This window comes from Ambystoma mexicanum, chromosome 1q (assembly GCF_040938575.1).
Source record: "Ambystoma mexicanum isolate Mex_15411 chromosome 1q, UKY_AmexF1_1, whole genome shotgun sequence".
Taxonomy (NCBI): Eukaryota; Metazoa; Chordata; class Amphibia; order Caudata; family Ambystomatidae; genus Ambystoma; species Ambystoma mexicanum.
In genome coordinates, this window is record NC_090922.1 from 918,547,790 (window position 1) to 918,566,701 (window position 18,912).

Genomic DNA, 18,912 nt, shown 5'->3' on the forward strand with positions numbered 1-18,912 from the left:
TATATACAGGTCTACGTGGTACCACTCTTAACTATCGATTCCTTTGAAATGCGCCCACAGATAACAGCCCCAAATAGAATACAAATCAGATAGTAAGATGAATCAATGATTGACCATAGAAAGAAAGCAGGTTAAATCAAGTACTGGCAGAACAGTCTATCCCGCTACCATGAGATGGTTATGTGCGAGGATCCACCCACCTGGGGAACCTGTAAATAAAGTGTATTTGACAAGCCCAGTCCAATTATGCTCAATATAGTCTTGATTCCTTCTAAAAGGATCTACAACCCGAAAGTACCTGGTTTCGTAGAGTACTTTGGTGAGTCGTTGATGGGCCCTTCTAGAGTGCACTTCGTTTAAGGCAGGAGCCATGGGTCGTGTAGAGTCAGTGAAGAAAACGGTGAACACTGTCTTTGCGGCAGCAGCTTTGGTTCTTGCTGTGCTTGTTGACGATCGGTCGAAAACATCCTGCAAGGTGAAGCGTGTGGTGCTCCTCGTCGACAAGTGTTCGTTGCCGTACGGAGTCAATGAAGAACTTCGGCGGATTCTCCTCAGTCATTAGCGACCTTGACTTTCTCGGGCAGGACGAAAGCGGATGACGAGAATGAGCAAGGGAGTCCTTGTTTCAATGTTCTTGGGCAAAGGAGCACTGCTGCTCCGGTCGGCGATGGCAGTTGGCGACAGTGATGGACTTCTCTTTGTGATTCTGTGATTCTGTGGCTGTCTCCGGTAGGCAGCCTTTCGAGAGTCTGATGTCCAGGAAGCTTTGGCATGGATCAGCTGCTGCATGATGGTCCGTCGTAGCTCGGGAAGAGGTCTGCTAGCCAGGTGCTCTCTTGGATGAGTTCCTTGAAACCTGCCGAACCTGCCAGGAACATCCGCCTCAGCTATAGCTTCTTCTCCATTTAAAGGTACTGTGCAAATCTTGTTGTTCGTTTCATCCAGCCGCAGTGAAGGTGTGTGAAACCTTTCGCCAATCTGAGGGCTTGTTCTTCTCTACTCTTTAAACTAACTTTTCTGCCAACCAACTTCGTCTGCAACACTTGGCAAAGACCTAACCGCAAACTCCCCTGAACTGTGTGATCTTGAGCAAAAGACTTTTGTCCTATTGACTTTGGCCCTAAGCCTTTTTGATTTGATTCCATCACTGTAGTTCCTCTTTCTAGATTGACCTGGTTACTTACCTGTTGGTGCTGCTCTATTTTTGCCTAACTTTGTCTTTCCCTCCCTTTTAAATTGCTGGAGTGTCATTTTGCTCATACTTCATTTTGAGCCTAACTTTTCCAGAATCTATTGGGTGTAGTGTAGTCTATTAAGAGTGTGATATTTCAACTGCTTTACTTTAGTGAAATTTTTTTTAACTGATGTGTAAATAAATGTATATTCGTTTACTCCGAAACCTTGAGTCAGTGTTTGTTTGAACCATAGTAATTGCTGTCATTTGTGTGACTATTGATACTGCTCACTTGCTCTTGAGATAAGTCTGGCTGCTCAGCCATTGCTACCACTTTACTGTGTAGTACCGGCTTGTACTAAAGGTGAATTTGTACTGTCACTTGTAGTCTTAATTGTGTGTGGTGTTCCCAAAGGGTACTGCATATAATTCTGCCTAACACTGGTGTACAGCTGTGAGGATGAAGTATAGTAATTACACTTAGAGTGGTGCTATTACCTTGGATCAACTAACCACAAGGCTAAACATCACTAAAAAGCAATATTAATCATGTCTGATATGGAAAGCTACAGTCAGGAGACCCTCCTTAGTTACACTGTGGATTATCTGAAAAATCTGTGTAGAGAAAGGAATCTCTCTGCCGAAGGCAAAAAGTCTGAATTGATTGAAATTTTGTTAGAGAAACAAAGTCTGGAGAGCAGGTCTGAAATACCTGACCCCTCAGCAAATGTGGAAAATAATGAGGATGTTAATTTGTCTATTAATGATCAGATAGAGGAAGTAGATGTACCTCAGAATGTAGGCCTCACTGCTCCCTTACCTGCTTAACAACCTGAACCTTTGTCCACTGGCACCCCACCAGGTACTACACTCAATCGGAATGCATTGCTCTAGAAAAGATGAGGCTTGAATTGGAATTCAAACGTTTAAATGCTCAAACTGAACAAAAGCACCAGGAATTTAAGCTCAGAGAAATGGAGTTGAATCATGAACTAGAAATTAAAAGATTATTTCTTGAAAATGCTTCTCTTCCAGAGTCTTCTAGGTCTTCCAGTCCTAAGAGACCCTGTATGCCTAAAGAAATTGTGGGTATGTATGAGGTTAAGCTCAATATTTTGGATTGGTTGGCAATGTTTGAATATAACCATGGGATTCAAGGTCTTACGGGGAATCAGTTGCTTCCCTGGCTCTTCTCTAGGCTACCCATTGTTGCATCTGATGTTGTGATGGAGTTGGGGGAGGTGGTTAGGATGGATTATGATTGTGTGAAGCTAGCTTTAATTTCTAGATTTGGGAAGCCCCTTCCCAGTACCTTAAGAGGTTTAGGACCCTCAAAAAGCATGATGGTACCCCTTGGGCTACTTGGGTATGTGAATGTTTGAACAACTTAGATGTTTGGGTTAAGGGTTACAGAGTGAACACTTATGAAGGTATGAGAAATCTTGTTATGTTGGAGTCAATTAATGATGCCTGCTCTCCTAAGCTCAGACAGCACTTGGCTGATTCAAAGAAGATAGATGCCAAGAAGTTAGCCAAGGCTGCTGACTTGTGGGTTGCGGCATGAAATGGCAAATTTTGCAGCATGAAATTGCAAATTTTGCGGCACAAACCTTTATTTATTGCGGCATTTTTGCGGGACATTTTGTATTAACTGGAGGGTGTAAGATTGCCACATTGCAGGAAATAGGCAGAGTGCAAGGCTACAAGAGAGCCAGGGTATCATTATTATGTATCTTTTGTATTAATTTAATAGGAAGAGTCCCAGATGTCTCTGGCTTGGCAGAACAATGTTTGATTTGGCTACATTTCTGGTTTAATGTTCAAGCCTATTTAATAGTATTTCAAAAAAGGTAGCAGGCACTCCACTCCAGAAAGAACATGGCATGATTACCTGTTCTGAGATGAGAGTTTGCAGCACATGCTTTTTGCTCACTGTACCTTTCACAGATGGGAAATGTCCATTTGCATATCAGTCTTTGTCCCGCCCACATGGGCAGTCCAGCACCGAAACGCTATGGCAATTCCTCTCTGAACAAGAGTACCAAAAGCAACCCCATGCACGTGTTATCATGCCATGTTCTTTCTGGAGAGGAGCGCCTGCTACCTTCTTTGAACTATTTAATAATATTAACTAAATTGATCATTATAAATTGTAATGCTGAAAATATTCCCCTTCTATGTTCTCCAATCCCCCAAACACCCACACACCTCTCTCACCAACACACATCTCACCAACTCTCCATCCCAACTTACATTCCTTAACCTCTCACTCTGTCATACAAATACTCATGTGCTATGTCACACTGTCAAGTCAAAATTTGCACTGCCCAGCCCCTGCCACACTCCAAATCATACTCCCAACTCACACCTTAAACTCTACAATTCCTCCCGCAATATACAGTTTCATTCTTTTGTGCTGCTTCTGCATCTTGCATCCTTTCTCCCATTCTATCACACTCTTCCCTCATACTATTTCCCAATCTGCAGCTCACTGCCTCTTTCTGGCCAACCGCTTCCTCTCTGCTTTCTGGCTCACTGACCACACGCTCCCTCTACTTTCTGTACCTCTGCTCGCTCTTAGATTTCTGGCCCACCGCATCACTGCTTCCTCTGCTCTCTTGTGCTGCGCTTCCTCCTCTGACCCACTGCTCTCCCTTTGCTTTCTTGCCTATCACTTCACATCTCACCCATCACTCTCCCTCTTTCATAGTGTAACCATTTTTTTATTTTTTTTAAAATGTAGATTTTGACCCAGTTCCTCAAATAGTGGGGCATTTAAAAAAAGAACGGAGGATATGCTATTTTTAGACAACCCATTTTTGGAAATGAGCAGGTCACCTTATTCTCAAAGGTGACCGGCGCATTTCCACAGGCTTGAGCTGTAGCGCAAATTGTGTGCTGGCCAGCTGCCTTGAATGGTGTTCTGGGTTGTTTGACCGAAGTGTAATTATTTGCGGCAGAATTGACCGTAGTCAATTTCACTGCGAATCGATTTGCACTTTAGCCAAACAACCCAAAATGTACCTTTCACCACCACCCCATCCCCTCCCCTACTTAACTGCTTGGTCGCTTTTTTTTTTGTCCCCGGCTCCAATTTTGAGGAAAAAGGGGAAAACACTTATGCAACCACCCTAGACCAAAAATGCGGAACATGGGGAGCGGGTGACACCCACGCAACACATGTTCAGTATTTTTAAAAATTGATCGAATAGTACTGGACGAAATAGGTCAAATTGTAACATTCGATAGATTTTTGTCATCAAAATGGGCAGTACTTTGAATAGAATCGCTCTCCCGACAGTTTTCTGCAAGCTCCTAGCGCCTTTCACAGTGACAGGCCCTCCAGGTGCCTGCCGCTGTAAAATGCGACCCAAAAAATGCATTTTTATCCTGTTTGAGGAACAGAAATGCAAGCGGCACAGCAGCGGTTCATACATTAAAAGAAATGCATGACAGAGTCAGGAAAGACCCTGCCATGCAGTGGCAGCCCCACATCCTGTGCGCGTAGGGTTGCCTACAATTTCTGCACATTTAAAAGTGCATCTTGCTTGGAAATGAGGGATGCGCTTTTAAATTGACAAAAACGCCACTTTATTTGATCAAGGAGGTGAAAAAGGCCATCTGAATGGGCGCGCATATAGAATGTGCCCATTCATGTGTCCCTTGTGAATTGGGCTGCACTTTTTTGGTGCGCAAGTGATGAGATGTGTTAGCGCATTTCATTACTTGTGTAAAAAAAAGTTGAGAACCTGTCACCCTGAGTATTATTTTTTTTAAAACAGTAATTTTTGCAGATTACTTAAAAAAAAAGTAAAACATTTTTTATTTTTTTTTAAGATGCAATTTTTGCACAAAACGGCCGTTTTTGCGCATTTTGCACAAAACATTGTTTTTGCGCATTTTGCACAAAACGTCGTTTTTGCGCATTTTGCACAAAACGGCCGTTTTTGCGGCATTTTGCGGGATCGCAAAATCGCTATAAACTGGAGGGTCTGAATAGGGCTACTCACAAGGATTCTGGGGCAACTCAGAAGAAGGATGAAGGAAAGCAGCCAAAGAAAGATAACAAGGAGAATTCTAATACCTCCGATCCAAAAGAGGGCCACGAACAGCAACATAAGGGTACACCACAAAGGAAACCGAATCAGGCTAGTGCACCATCTGGACCCAAACCAGATGGAGGTCAGAACAAACCCCCATTCATCAAGACATTTGGGAAATGATATGTTTGTAGGTCAACTGACCATGTGAAAGGGGATCCCAGATGTAAGGGTAAACCTTCAGGGGTCCACACTGGCTCCTTAGCCTTCTCCCCAGAGGAGAAAATACCTATGGCAAGTCGGAACTTTCACCTACTGGCTGATGAACCCATGAGAGTCTCAGCCAGTGTTTCTTTAGTGTCCCAGGGCTTGTGGGAACAACAGAATTTAGATGTCTATAATTCCATCCCAGATAATACTAAAGAGTATTATAAAGATAGTGTTCTTGTTAATGGCCAGGAGACCCCTGCCATCAGAGACACTGTAAGGAGCATAACGGTGGTGGATGAATAATTTTTGAAGGTGGAGGATTTTGCTAAGGCATCCAAACGCCTCACCAAGTTAGCTGAAGGCCCTGTGCAAATGCTTCCCCAGTTACCAGCTCTCATCCAGTGTAATGCTATGACTGTCAAGATACCTGCTAGTGTGCAGAGTGAAGTGCCTGGGAGAGTCCTGTTGGGTAATGACCTGACAACTCTTGGAGTTGTGTCAAGTACCTCCCGGCCTCCCAGTAAGAGGAGACAGGAGCTCACTAGGCCTGCCAGAGAGAGGACCTTGAGGAAACAATCATTCCCACTCCACAGGAGTTGCTCACTGCTATTTCTGGAAAGAAAGAGGCAAAAGGGAAACCCAAGACCTCAAGGAAAAAGTCAGAAAGCACCCCTGTGCTACCAACCCGGACATCACCAAAGTTTTCCATAGTCACACTTGTGACTCCTCCACCCGCTGAGGAGGAGTTTGAGGTACCACCATGTGTGGTTGAGACAGTTTCTGAAGAGTCAGATCTGGAATAAGACACTGTTTTGGTTGGAGATCATGACCCTGTTGACCATCCTGAGCTTCAGTATTTATTGGCAGAAGGTGGACCCAACAGAGCAGACTTAAGCAGAGGGCAGAGAGTGTGTCCTACTCTCAAGTGTCTTCGACAACAGGCTGCTAACCAACTTGTGGGCAAGAAGTTGGAAAGCAAAGGTTAAGCTGGGAAGATGGCCTCTTCTACAGTGAACCGACTGAGTCTATCCCTGGGGACTACAAAAGAATTGTATTGCCCCTTGCCAACAGACTCCAGTACCTACAGTTGGCCCATGAGATAACTTTGGCTGGTCATTTGAGTTTCAAAAAGACCAAGGAAAGGCTCTCCTTATACTTCTACTGGCCTAAGATGGGTTCAGAAGTTGACAAATTTTGTAGGAGCTGTCACACTTGCCAAACATCTGGCAAGAGTGGAGCCAAGAATGTGGCACCTCTGGTGCTTCTCCCAGTGGTGGGAGTTCCTTTTGAGAGGATGGGCATCAACATTGTTGGTCCCCTTGACCCCCCACATCTTCAGGGAACAGGGTTATCCTGGTTGTAGTAGACAATGCTACACGTTACCCATAAGCCATACCTATGAGAACTGTTACGGCTCAGGCTGTGGCTAAGGTGCTACTTGGTATTTTTACCAGAGTAGGGTTTCCTAAGGAAGTGATATCTGACAGGGGATCCAATTTTATGTCCCACTACATGCAAGCCATGTGGAAAAACTTTGGTGTCACTTACAAGTTCTACCATCCACAAACCAACCGACAGCCTCTCCTCCATTTAAAGGTATTGTGCAAATCCGGTTGTTCGTTTCGTCCAGCCGCGGTGAAGGTGTGTGAAACCTTTTCCCAATCCGAGGGCTTGTCCTTCTCTACTCTTTGAACTAACATTTCTGACGACCTACTTCGTCCGGAACTCTTGGCAAAGACCTAACCGCGAACTACCCTGAACTGCGTGATCTTGAGCAAAAGACTTTTGTCCTATTGACTTTGGCCCTAAGCCTTTTTGATTTGGTTCCATCACTGTAGTTCCTCTTTCTAGATTGCCCTGCTTACTTACCTGTTGGTGCTGCTCAATTTTTGCCTAACTTTGTCTTTCCCTCCCTTTTAAATTGCTGGAGTGCCATTTTGCTCATACTTCATTTTGAGCTTAACTTGTCCAGAATCTATTGGGTGTGGTGTAGTCTATTAAGAGTGTGATTTTTCAACTGCTTTACTTTAGTGAAATGTTTTATAACTGATGTGTAAATAAATGTATAATCTTTCACTCAGAAACCATGAGTCAGTGTTTGTTTGAATCATAGTAATTGCTGTCCTTTGTGTAACTATTGATACTGCTCACTTGCTCTTGAGATAAGTCTGGCTGCACAGCCATCGCTCTCACTTTACTGTGTGGTACAGGCTTGTACCAAAGGTGAATTTGTACTGTCACTTGTAGTCTTAATTGTATGTGGTGTTCCCAAAGAGTACTGCATATAATTTTGCCTAACACAGTCATGCAGCTTTCAGATTAGCGAAGGACAGCAGCATCAGTTCTTCTTCATCCAGTGGGATTCAAAGTTAAGCATCAGTTTCGACTTCAGCTTGTGAACGATTTCCATCAATGAGAGGCCCCCAGATATACTGTTGATCTCCCATTCACTCTGCTGGGCCACACTCAGGCAACCAATCATTCAGAAGGGTATTCATGCAGTCAGGCAGCCAATCAGGGTCACAGTGCATTTAGGCCATTCTTCTCCATCCAGACATTCACAACAAGGAATGTGGATTCAGACAAGCACTCTGCCTTTCAGTACTCCACACGGCATTCATACCAGTTTCGGGCAGGCTTGTCTCAGTCATTGTGTCAACCACCAGATACTAGACACACATAACATGAAATGCGTATTCGTCACACACTCCATTCACCCAGGTCCCACCCCACAGGCGTACCCAAAACATACAGTCCTTGGGAAGGCTCCAGTCAGTCTGGCCTGAACTTCTCCACAACACCATATATGGAGCTTCCACCCAACAGCCAGTCAGAGGGAAGGGACAGAGTCAGTGCTTCCCGGGACTTTGGGAAATGTAGAGTAACAGGCGATAGAAAGCAAAAGGCCACAGGGGCCATCTTGTTTTCCATCAGGAATCCGCTGATTCCATTGACAGGGCCTGAGCCTCCCAAATGGGAGGATGCGCAGGGCACCTGTCAATTCAGCTCAGAGCTGCCACCAACCCGTACCCTGCTCTGTGGGCCACACACAGGTGCACAAAAACATATACTAAGAGTACAGGGTCGTACCCCCACCCATGGGTGCCATAAGGGTATCCCAAGGGTCTATTCATCAAAACAAAAAAGAGGATGAGCCGCACCACCAAAAAACAAGACAGAACATACATGATAAGGCAAGAAAGGACAAGGATACTGAGGCCCTGTCCCTCTAATGCATTTCCAGCATCATAAACAAGGGAATTCTGCAAGGTAGGCTATGTGTTGTTGGCGGCATGTTTCGTGGTTTCCAGGTGGGAAATGTCTGAAAATTGTGTTTTGTTTCTGAATTTCAGATTTTGCCTGGGTTTATGGGTAATACATTCTAAGGCGATTCAATCAAGTCAGACCTCCGTGTATTCCCACGCTTGTCTGCTTTTCAGAAATACATGGGGCTCCCCGTTTTTCTTGGTGGCTGCAACACCCTAATCCCAGATCTGTTGGTTGTCCACAAAGCAAAATCCAGTCTTCTCAAGGGCATTTGATGTCCCAGCGGTTTGTCCTTCTCCCTTTGCGCCCAGGTAGGCACACCCACACATGTGAGATAACGTTTTCATTGGGACACCTGTTGAAACGTGGGAAGGTAGGATGTGTGTTGTTGGCAGCGTTTTTCGGTGGTTTAAAGGTTGGAAATATCTTTAAATTGTGTTTTCTTCTCTTAAATTTCAGATTTTGCCGGGGCTTGTGCATAATACATTCTAGGGCAATTTGTGCAAGTCAGACCTCTGTGGATTACCAAGGGTATCTTCTTTTCAGAAATGCATCAGGTTCCCTGTTTTCCTTGGTGGCTACAACACCCCAGCCTCAAATCTGTAGGTTGTGCAGAAGAGCAAGTTCCTGCAAAATCTGAACTCCCGAAATACCATTGGTTTCACCTTTTCCCTTTGTGCCCAGGTCGGTGCACCCACACATGTGACATACCGTTTTTGTCAGGACACCTGTGGAAATGCAGGAAGGTATGACATATGTTGTTGGCTGTGTTTTTCGGTGGTTTCCAGGTTGGAAATGTCTGTAAATTGTGTTTTTTTGCCTCAATTTATAATTTGCCAGGGCTTGTGGGTAATACATTCTAGGGCGATGTGTGCAAGTCAGACCTCTGTGGATTCCCACGGGTGTCTTCTTTTCAGCAATGCATAGGGTTCCCTGCTTTCTTTGGTGGCTTCAACACCCCAGGCCCAAATCTGTAGGTTGCGCACAAGAGCAAATTCCTGCAAAATCTGCTCTCCTGAATCACTTGGGGTTACCAGTGGTTTTGCCTTTTGCCTTTGCGCCCAGGTCGGTGCACCCACACATGTGATGTGCCTTTTTAGTCGGGACACCTGTGGAAACGCGGGAAGACAGGATACGTGTTGTTGGCACCACCTTTCAGTGGTTTCCAGGTGGGAAATGTCTGAAAATTGTGTTTCTTTTCCTAAATTTCGGTCTTTGCCGCAGCTTGTGTGTGATAAATTCTAGGGCGATTTGCGTAAGTCAGACCTCTGTGGATTCCCACGGGTGTCTTTTTTTCAGAAATGTATGGGGTTCCCTGTTTCCCGTGGTTGCTGCGGCAGCTCAGGCCCAAATCTGTAGGTTGTCTAAGAGAGCAAAATCCTTAAAATCTGCTCTCCCAAAACACTTTGGGATACAAGTGGTGTAGCCTTTTCCCTTTGCGCCTAGGTAGGTGCACCCACACAGGTGAGGTGCCGTTTTCATTGTGACAACTGTGGGAACATTGAATGGTAGGACATGTGTTCTTGATGGCATGTTTCAGTGGTTTCCAGGTTGGAAATGTCTGAAAACATTGTTATTTTTCCTAAATTTCAGACTTTGCCGGGGCTCGTGGGTAATAGATTCTAAGGCGATTAGGGCAAGTCAGACCTCTGTGGATTCCCACAGGTGTCCCATTTTCAGAAATGCATGGGGTTCCCCGTTTTCTTTGGTGGCTGCAACACCCCAAGCCCAAATCTGTTGGTTGTCCACAAAGCCAAATGAAGTCTTCCCCAGGGCATTTGATGAACCAGTGGTTTGGCCTTTTCCCGTTTGTGCCCAGGTAGATGCACCCACACATTTGGGCCTGAAATGTCTGAAAATTGTGTTTTTTCCCTAAAATTACAAAATGCCGGGGCTTGTGTGTAATAAATTCTAGGGCGATTCTCGCAAGTCAGACCTCTGTGGATGGCCACGGGTGTCTTCTTTTCAGAAATGCATGGGGTTTCCTGTTTTCCTTGGTGGCTATCACACCCAAGGCCCAAATCTGTAGGTTGTGTACAAGTGCAAATTCCTGCAAAAACTGCGCTCCCGAAACACTTGGGGTTACCAGTGGTGTAGTCTTTTCCCTTTGCACCCACATAGATGCAACGACACATGTGAGGTACGGTTTTTGTCAGGACAACTGTGGAAACGCAGGAAGGTAGGACATGTGATGTTGGCGGCATGTTTTATGTGGTTTCCAGGTGGGAGATGTCTGAAAATTGTGTATATTTCCCTAAATATCGGACTTTGCTGGGACATGTATGTTAGGCAGAAATTAAGACTACAGGTGTAAGCACAATCTCACCTTTGGTACAAGCCTGTGCTACACAGTTATGTGGTAGCAGTGGCTGAGCAGACAAACTTATCTCAAGAGGGATGTGAGCAGTATAAGATGTTACACAAAGGACTTGCAATCACAGTAGTTCAAACGAACACTTACTCAAGGTTTTTTGGTAAAAAATATAAATGTATTTACATTCCACTAGCAAGAAACAGCTCAATATCACACTATAATACACTACAGTACACAACCAATACGTTTCTGAACAAGTTAGGCTCCCCAGAAGTGGGAGCAAAATGGCACTTCAGTAACTTTCAAAAGGGGTAGAAAGACAAAGGTTATAAGAATCAAAACACAATTACATTCAGAGGCAGGGCAAATGGTTTCAGTTCACTACAAGAGGCAGTTCAATTGAATAGGCATGGGTCAAAATCAATGGTTCAGTGCCTTAGATAGGAAAGCACAGTTCTGGTAGTAAATGGTTAAGTCTATGCCAATGTTCTTAGAAGTAGTTTGCCAGAAAAAAGAGTTATATGTCGGATTAGGAGCGAGCAAGACTCCAAAGTTGGGAAAGTTTCACAAACTTTCACCGCGGCAGAAAGGATTTCCACACTGCATTTGCACAGTACCTTATGGATGAAGAAAAGCTGTACCTGAGGCAGTTGTTCCTGGCAGTTCCTGCAGATCTCGCTGTTCCTGAGCTTCAGTCGTGGGGACAAGAAGGAGGACATTGGGAGGTTCCTGCACTGCCCAGGGAAGAGGCCACAAGCTCGGCTAAACGTCGGTTTTAAGGTGTGAGGGCCTTAAGGTCCACAAAGTGGTATCTTTCTCACTGGCTATTCGGTTTTCAACAGCACTCTGAAGAAAATTCGACCAGTATGGAGACGGTGTCCAGGTGGCTTGCGAGTTGGTTGTTCCCACCAGCTCAAGGGAAGAAGTCGTCCTTGAAGGGGCTTCTCTGTCGAGGGAGTTTCAGGCAATTCGGACCTGCAGCAGGGCTTCACCGGGCAAACCAACGGTCCTGGAGTTGCAGCAGTCGTCTTCCTTCAGCTCGTCTTCGGTTCTTTCGTTCCAGTGGTCGACTCTGCTTTCCAAGTCCCAGATACCTGCTTTTAAACAGTTTTCTTCCATTTATTCCAACCTAGCTGCCACTCACCCAGCAGGGTGGCTGTCCTTGCCGGACAGTCAGCCAGCCAATCACACCAGAGTGCTTTCAGGTATCCTAGGAGACTAAGCACAGGGGGTTTCGGGCACCTCCCTCACATCCTGTCCACCCCAGACACTCAGGCGCTAGAGGAGAATGTCAGCACTGAAGCCCGCCAAAGGCCAATGAACAAAGGGACCAAACCTGTTTTGGCGCGCAGAGACAAACACTAGAAGGACCTTTGCTAAAATAAACGGCAAAAAAACATGACCAGAGTCTGCTTTTACAGAGGGGTCTTGGGTGCCATATTGAAAAACATGGCTGACTCGATTTTCAGCTACCGGTGTTGTCAGTCACGAAAAATCATGGTAGTTTGTTCTAAAACCACTGCCACCAGCCATTTCAAGAGGAAAGGGTAACATTTGACTGTTACATGAGTGTTTAGACATAGGCAATGCTAGGCAAACCCTACAGAACTCCATAGGAAGATAGTTTGTGCTGGGTCTATGAATTTAACTTTACATGCACTGGGAGACAGTAGTCAGTCCCATTTAAGGTATTTAAATCTTGGGAAGTCCGAAAGACATCCGTGTGCAACTGCACTGAAGGTGCTGTGCGACACACAAGAAAAAGATGATGGCTATGAAGTTTGTCTAAAAACTCCATATCCAAAGAACACAAAAGTAAAACACACATTAAAATACATGAAAAAGTGGGAAAAAAGGCTCACACTCTATCCAGCTAACAATTACAGTCCTATAAATCCAGCAAAGTTGCTGTGGGTCTCAAAAGGTAAGGGCAATTTGCACATTTCTGAGCATTCTCGCTATCAATGTAGGTAATAAATTCTAAGGTGATTTGCGCAAGTCACACCTCTGTGGATTCCCACGGGTCTCTTCTTTTCAGAAATGCATGGGGTTCCCTGTTTTCCTTGGTAGCTGTGACACCCCAGGTCCAAATCTGTAGATTGTCCACAAGAGTAAATTCCTGCAAAATCTGCTGTCCCGAAACACTTGGGGTTTCCAGTGGTTTAGCCATTTCTCTTTGCACCCAGGTAGGTGCACCGACACATGTGAGGTACCATTTTCATTGGGACACATGGGAACGCTGGAAGGTAGGACATGTGTTGCTGACTGTGATGCTGGAAATGCATCGGAGGGACAGGGCCTCCGTATCCTTGTCCTTTACTGCTTTTTATCGTGTGTTCTGTTGTGTTTTCCGTGCAGGAGTTCGTGTGGGACTCCTGGCGGTGCAGCTCTCTCTTTTGGTTTGGTGAACAGACCCGTGGGATACCCTTATGGCACCTATGGGTAGGGGTACAACCCTGTGCCCCTAGTGTATCTTTTTGGGCACTTGTGTGTGACCCACAGAGCAGGGTACGGGCTGGTGGCAGCTCCGTGCTGAAATGACTGGTGCCCTGAGCGTCCTCCATTTTGGGATGCCCAGGTCCTTTCATTGGAATCGGTAGATTCCTGATGGAGACAAAATGGCCCCCATGGCCTCTTGCCTTCCATCACCTGTTACCTCGATCTTCCTGAAGTCCCGGGAAGCCCTGCCTCTGTCCCTTCCCCCTGACTGGCTGTTGGGTGGAAGTTCCATACATGGTAGTGTGGGGAAGTGCCGACCAGACTGTCTGGAGCCTTCTCAATGACCATATGTTGTGGGTACGCCTGGGTGTGGGACCTGGGTGAATGGAGTGTATGACGAATATGCATTCTATGTTGTGGCTGCCTAGTATCTGGTGGCTGACACAATGGTTGAGACAGCCCTGCCCGAAACCGGTATGAATGCAGCTTGGAGTGTTGAATGGCTCGGTACTTGTCCCAATACACATAATTTGTTGTGATTGTCTGGAGAGAAGTGAATGGCCTGAATGCCCCGTATGCCTGATTGGCTGCCTGCCTGCATGAATGACCATAGTCGTGATTGTATGCTTGAGTGTGACCCAGCGGAATGAATGGAAGATCAACAGTATATCTGGGGACCTCTCACTGCAAGGAATCGTGTTCCGAAGCTGAAGTCCACTACAACGAGTAACTGGAGTAACTGAAGCTTAACCTTGAGCTCTGCTGGATGAGAAGAATTGCTGTTGCTCTCCTTCGCAATCTGAAAGCTATTGTGTCTCAAGAACTGACCCAGAGAGGACCTGGTAAGGCACCCTCTTCCCGAGCTACAAGGGACCATTGTGCACAGCTGATCTTTGCCTAAGCTCCCTGGTAGACAGACCTTCACCAGGCTGCTGACCCGATACGGGGATTGCTGCAGAACTCCAAGGAGAAGTGCCCGGACTGTTGTCGACCACTGTCGACCACTGGCGTCGCCGACTGGAGCCGCCGTGCTCCCGTTGCCAAAGAACTTCATTGATCCAAGGATGCTCTCGCCCGCATCGTCCCTGCTGTATCCTGCTGGAGATGGCCTGACTGTCGACGCGCCGAGGAGCATCCACCGGTGGGTTTCCCGCCACCCAAAGACCATGGAGACGCTAACGACTTGATGCCCTTGCTGGGCCACAGTTCTTCAACTCTTTGCGGTCCAGAACTATCGACACCGAGGTGCCTCGCACGCCTCTCCCTGGCAGGACCTTTACGCTTCCCTGTCAACGAGCACCGCTAGGAACGACGCGGCCACTTCACTGTCGTACCTCGAACGGTTCTCCGTTCGACGACCCGTGACTCCTGCCTGAAAGGGAGGACACTCAAGAAGGGTTGTCGATTTCCCCGACGAGGAACACTACAACGCCAGGTACTTTGGGGTTGCAGAACTATTGGAAAGTCTACTGTGAACAATATATGGACTGGGCTTGTATCTTTCTTCTACAGGTTGCCCAGGTGGGGGGATCTCCACACAGAACTGTGTCTAGGTATCGGGGCCAGTATTCTGCCTATTGCTCAACCATCTTGCTTTCCTTCCTCTCTCTACTGCTGGTTTCCTCTTTATTTTGATCTGTGTGTCATTCTGACCGTCTGCACTTTAAGGAGATCTAATAACGTTAGTGGTACCATTTTAGAATTGTATATATTTACCATTGTTGATTTTCGGAGTACAAAGTGAGTTATCGTGATCGTGTTTACGACCTTGAATATTAATTATAAAAGACTGTTTTTTAATCGATTCAGTGTGTGGACATTCCTTCGTGGGTGCTCGGGAACTACACTGTACTTAAGAACCAACTCGCATCACCTCCTGAGAAGCTAGGCCTTGATTGCTCGACCATGTACCAATAACAGAGAATCTTGGCAGGGGTGTCTGGGCCTCCCCTCTACCATATAGAGAGCAGAGGTGCAGACCCCCCCTCCGGTCTTTACACTGGCTGCGTGTTCTGGTGGTTTCCAGAAGACAAATGTCAGAACATTTTGGGGGGTTTTCTTAAATTTCTGACTTTTCCGGGGCTTGTGAGTAATACATTCTATTGCCATTTGCTTAAGTTAGACCTCTGTGGATTCCGACACATGTCTGCTTTTGAGAAATGCATTGGGTTTCCTGTTTTCCTTGGTGGCTGCGGCACCCCAGACCCTGTTAAAGTTTTCAATCAGGCACACACCCAGGTCTTGCCTAGCATGTAGTGCACAATGAAATACTTATTTATTTGTGTCTATATTCTGAATGATATACCACTCATATCACACCCTTCTCAAAATACCCCCCGGGTCACACTGAACCAGGAATCAGGCTAGTTTGTAAAGGTAAATATTTATTTATTTATTTAATATTCAAATCACACATACATTTTAATATATATATAGATATGGGCAAGACATCACCAAGGAGTGCCAATACAATTCAGAAAATAAGTAAAGCAATTGAATTCACTTATATTAATTCAGAATAGAAAACACAGGGAAAAGAACAGTTTTGGTTTGTCGACAGATAGTGTTTAGGTTAATAGTTCCCCCTGCAAAGTACTGAAGGTACAAATGAGCAATCCTACACAGATGTCAGTAATCAGCAGATATTCAGAAATGAAAGACAATGGGCTTCATTACGAGGTTGGAGGTATTAGCGCCATGGCTGCCTCCAAAATCGTTCCGACTCCAGTCTGGTGGATGGAGCAATTACTGTCCATTCCGAGGTCGGCGGGACCGGTAATTCCCCATTCACCAAAGCCCCCATAGGGCTCAATGAGAAGGGGGAAGGCGGCAATAACGGTACCGCAAATTGCGGTACCGTTATTGACCCCAGTATCCCTTTGCGGGTTCCGTCCTTAACGCCTGGTAAAACCAGATGTTAAGGAAGGACCCGCAAAGGGAACTCGTAGTAGGGCGGTAAGGGATTACCGGCACCGGTGCCCTTACCGGTGCCGGTAATCCCTTAATGCCCACCTCGTAATGAGGCCCAATGTCTAGAGTTTAAATGCAATCTTCCCTCCCCAAATAAGAGAGAAAACCGTTTTTGGAAATAGACACTTTGAAAATGACAGGTGAAAAATGGCTTTGAAAAACAGTGCGAAATGTTGCGAAATTGCTCAAATGGAGAAAAAATCTGAGGAAAGCAACACTAAACAGGTCCTAACACACATGAGCTACAAGTTAAACAACAGTGCACATTTTTGATCAGGATGCGAGTTTAAGAAACACTTTAAATGGAAAAAAGACACGTGTAAGCTTTTGAAAACTGCAAATTTGCTGCAAAAATTCACTATGCGCTATTTTAAAAAATGGGTCAAATACAATATTCTGTGAAGTTTTGGTTGGGGATGTAGCTAAGGGTCTTAGATATCAGTGAGAGTTGAAATTTCGTTTCTATCTTTAAAATTGAAGAAGTTATAGAGGTTTTAGTGAGAGGCGTTTTTGCAAAATAGGCGCGTAAATGAAAACAGAAATTTGGTTTTAAATATGACAGATTGGTTTCATTACACTATATTAATGACTATGAAAAAGAGAATGCCACACATGAATCTTCACAGTTACGTGGCCAGCGTAACCCTTCACATGGTGGATACTCGATTCCTTTCTGGGATCTACTTTAGTTCCTCAAAATCACCAATGACTTATGGTTTTGTAAAACACATGAGAAAAATCAGCGCAAGCATGGTTTTGACAATACTAGGGTTCTGAAATTAAAGCTCGGCTGGGTTGAGATTGGAATAAGAAAATGCACATATACTATGGGTCACTGTTCTTCCTATTAATACTTACAGTCCCTTGTGATTAAAATTGGACCGTCAAGGTTCCGATCATGGGATCGGGTCAGGCCTACCGGCAGCAGGGCACTTCTGGTGGGATTGGATCAGCAAGGGGGTTCTGGTCGATTTTGGACTGCACCTCAGACTGGATTTGGATGGGCCTTTCTGGTCACTGGACACGGTAGATAGCAGGATGCGAGTTTCAGCAGGCAAGGCTTTGTGGTAGCAAGCCAAAATGAATCAGTGTTAAATCCCTTCAAGTTTGGGATGTTTGAAATTGGGTCTAGCTAGAAAGAGTTCATGAATGCTAAAGTCTGGATTCTGCAAAGAAATCTGGATCTTCAAAGAAGTCTGGAGTCAGCTACAAGATGAAGAGTTCTGCAACAAGGTGCTGCGCGGAAATCTGGATGTGTTCTGGAAGCAGTGTGTCCTATTTGTTGTGTAGTTCCTATATTTATACTACCAAATAACATCACCAAGTTTATGATGTGGGCAGAATTTCAAAAACACATCCCCACGGCTGTGAGTGTCCACGTGCTTGTTTTCGTTGGCAGTCAGAACAGAGCTGTCATTTTTACAATGGGATTTAGGTACTCCCACATTGATTTTGTCCACTCTTTAGCTTTCCCAAAAATACACATTTTTACAATGATGCCCTCTACTAAAATCATACACATGTATTACACTTTTTATGGTTTATCCTGGCGTCCAATTCCCATCTCTGTGAGAGCTGTCTTTATCATTCTATGGGATTTCATCAATTTTAATCATAACAGTTTGGATTAATAATTTCTAATTCGGTACATCTCTGGGCGCTTATCAGTGGATCATGTACATACAATCTTAAGCTTGCAACATTAATAGTTCTGCTACAATGAGAGTTTTTTCTTAACTTTGGTTCCTTAAGTGATACAGGTTTCATCAATACCTTCAAAGCAACAGCCTAAATTTAGGTTAACATCTACCGATTTTCAGACTTATCCTTCTTTAGGTTGCACAGTTAAAGAGTTTCAAGCTTAACCACAAATACAGATTTAAACACCAAAAAGTTCTGAGTTTTTTTTTCTCACCTTTCAACAAACAACAGCTGTCAGATCCCTTTAATCAGGGTGGGGTGTAGAGGTAAGCATCCTGTCCCTCCCCAGCAGAGCCTGTCCTTTGTTCTTGGCTCAGCCACAAGACGAATGTCTAATGAAGTCTCATTGGGCTCCTTGTTGTCAATATGCGGGAACCATTAAGCAACCATTTATTTTTAAATTTCTTTATTGGCATTTGTTATGGGTACAATAGCAGTATGGCGCTAGTTGCCAACTGCGGCATAGTATAGCTTGAATGATGTATAGCCAGAAATAAAAGAAATAAACGAGAAACCAACATTAACATAAACAAATAACAATAACGATGACTGTCTCTTTGTGATTTGATGAACAGTGAGAGAATTATCGGGGGTGGAGCGAAAAGGGTAAGGGAGGGGGAGTGTGATGCGTAGGGAGTGGAAAGGAGTGTCAAGTGTGGGTTTGGTTCTGGTTCACACAGGGGCTTGTTTAAGTACCCTTGGGGTGGCGAGTTCAGACACCATGGAGGTAAGCCATTCAGGGAGGCTTCTCATCATCAGGAGGGTGGAACATTGCCCACATCAGGGCTTTCCAAGTG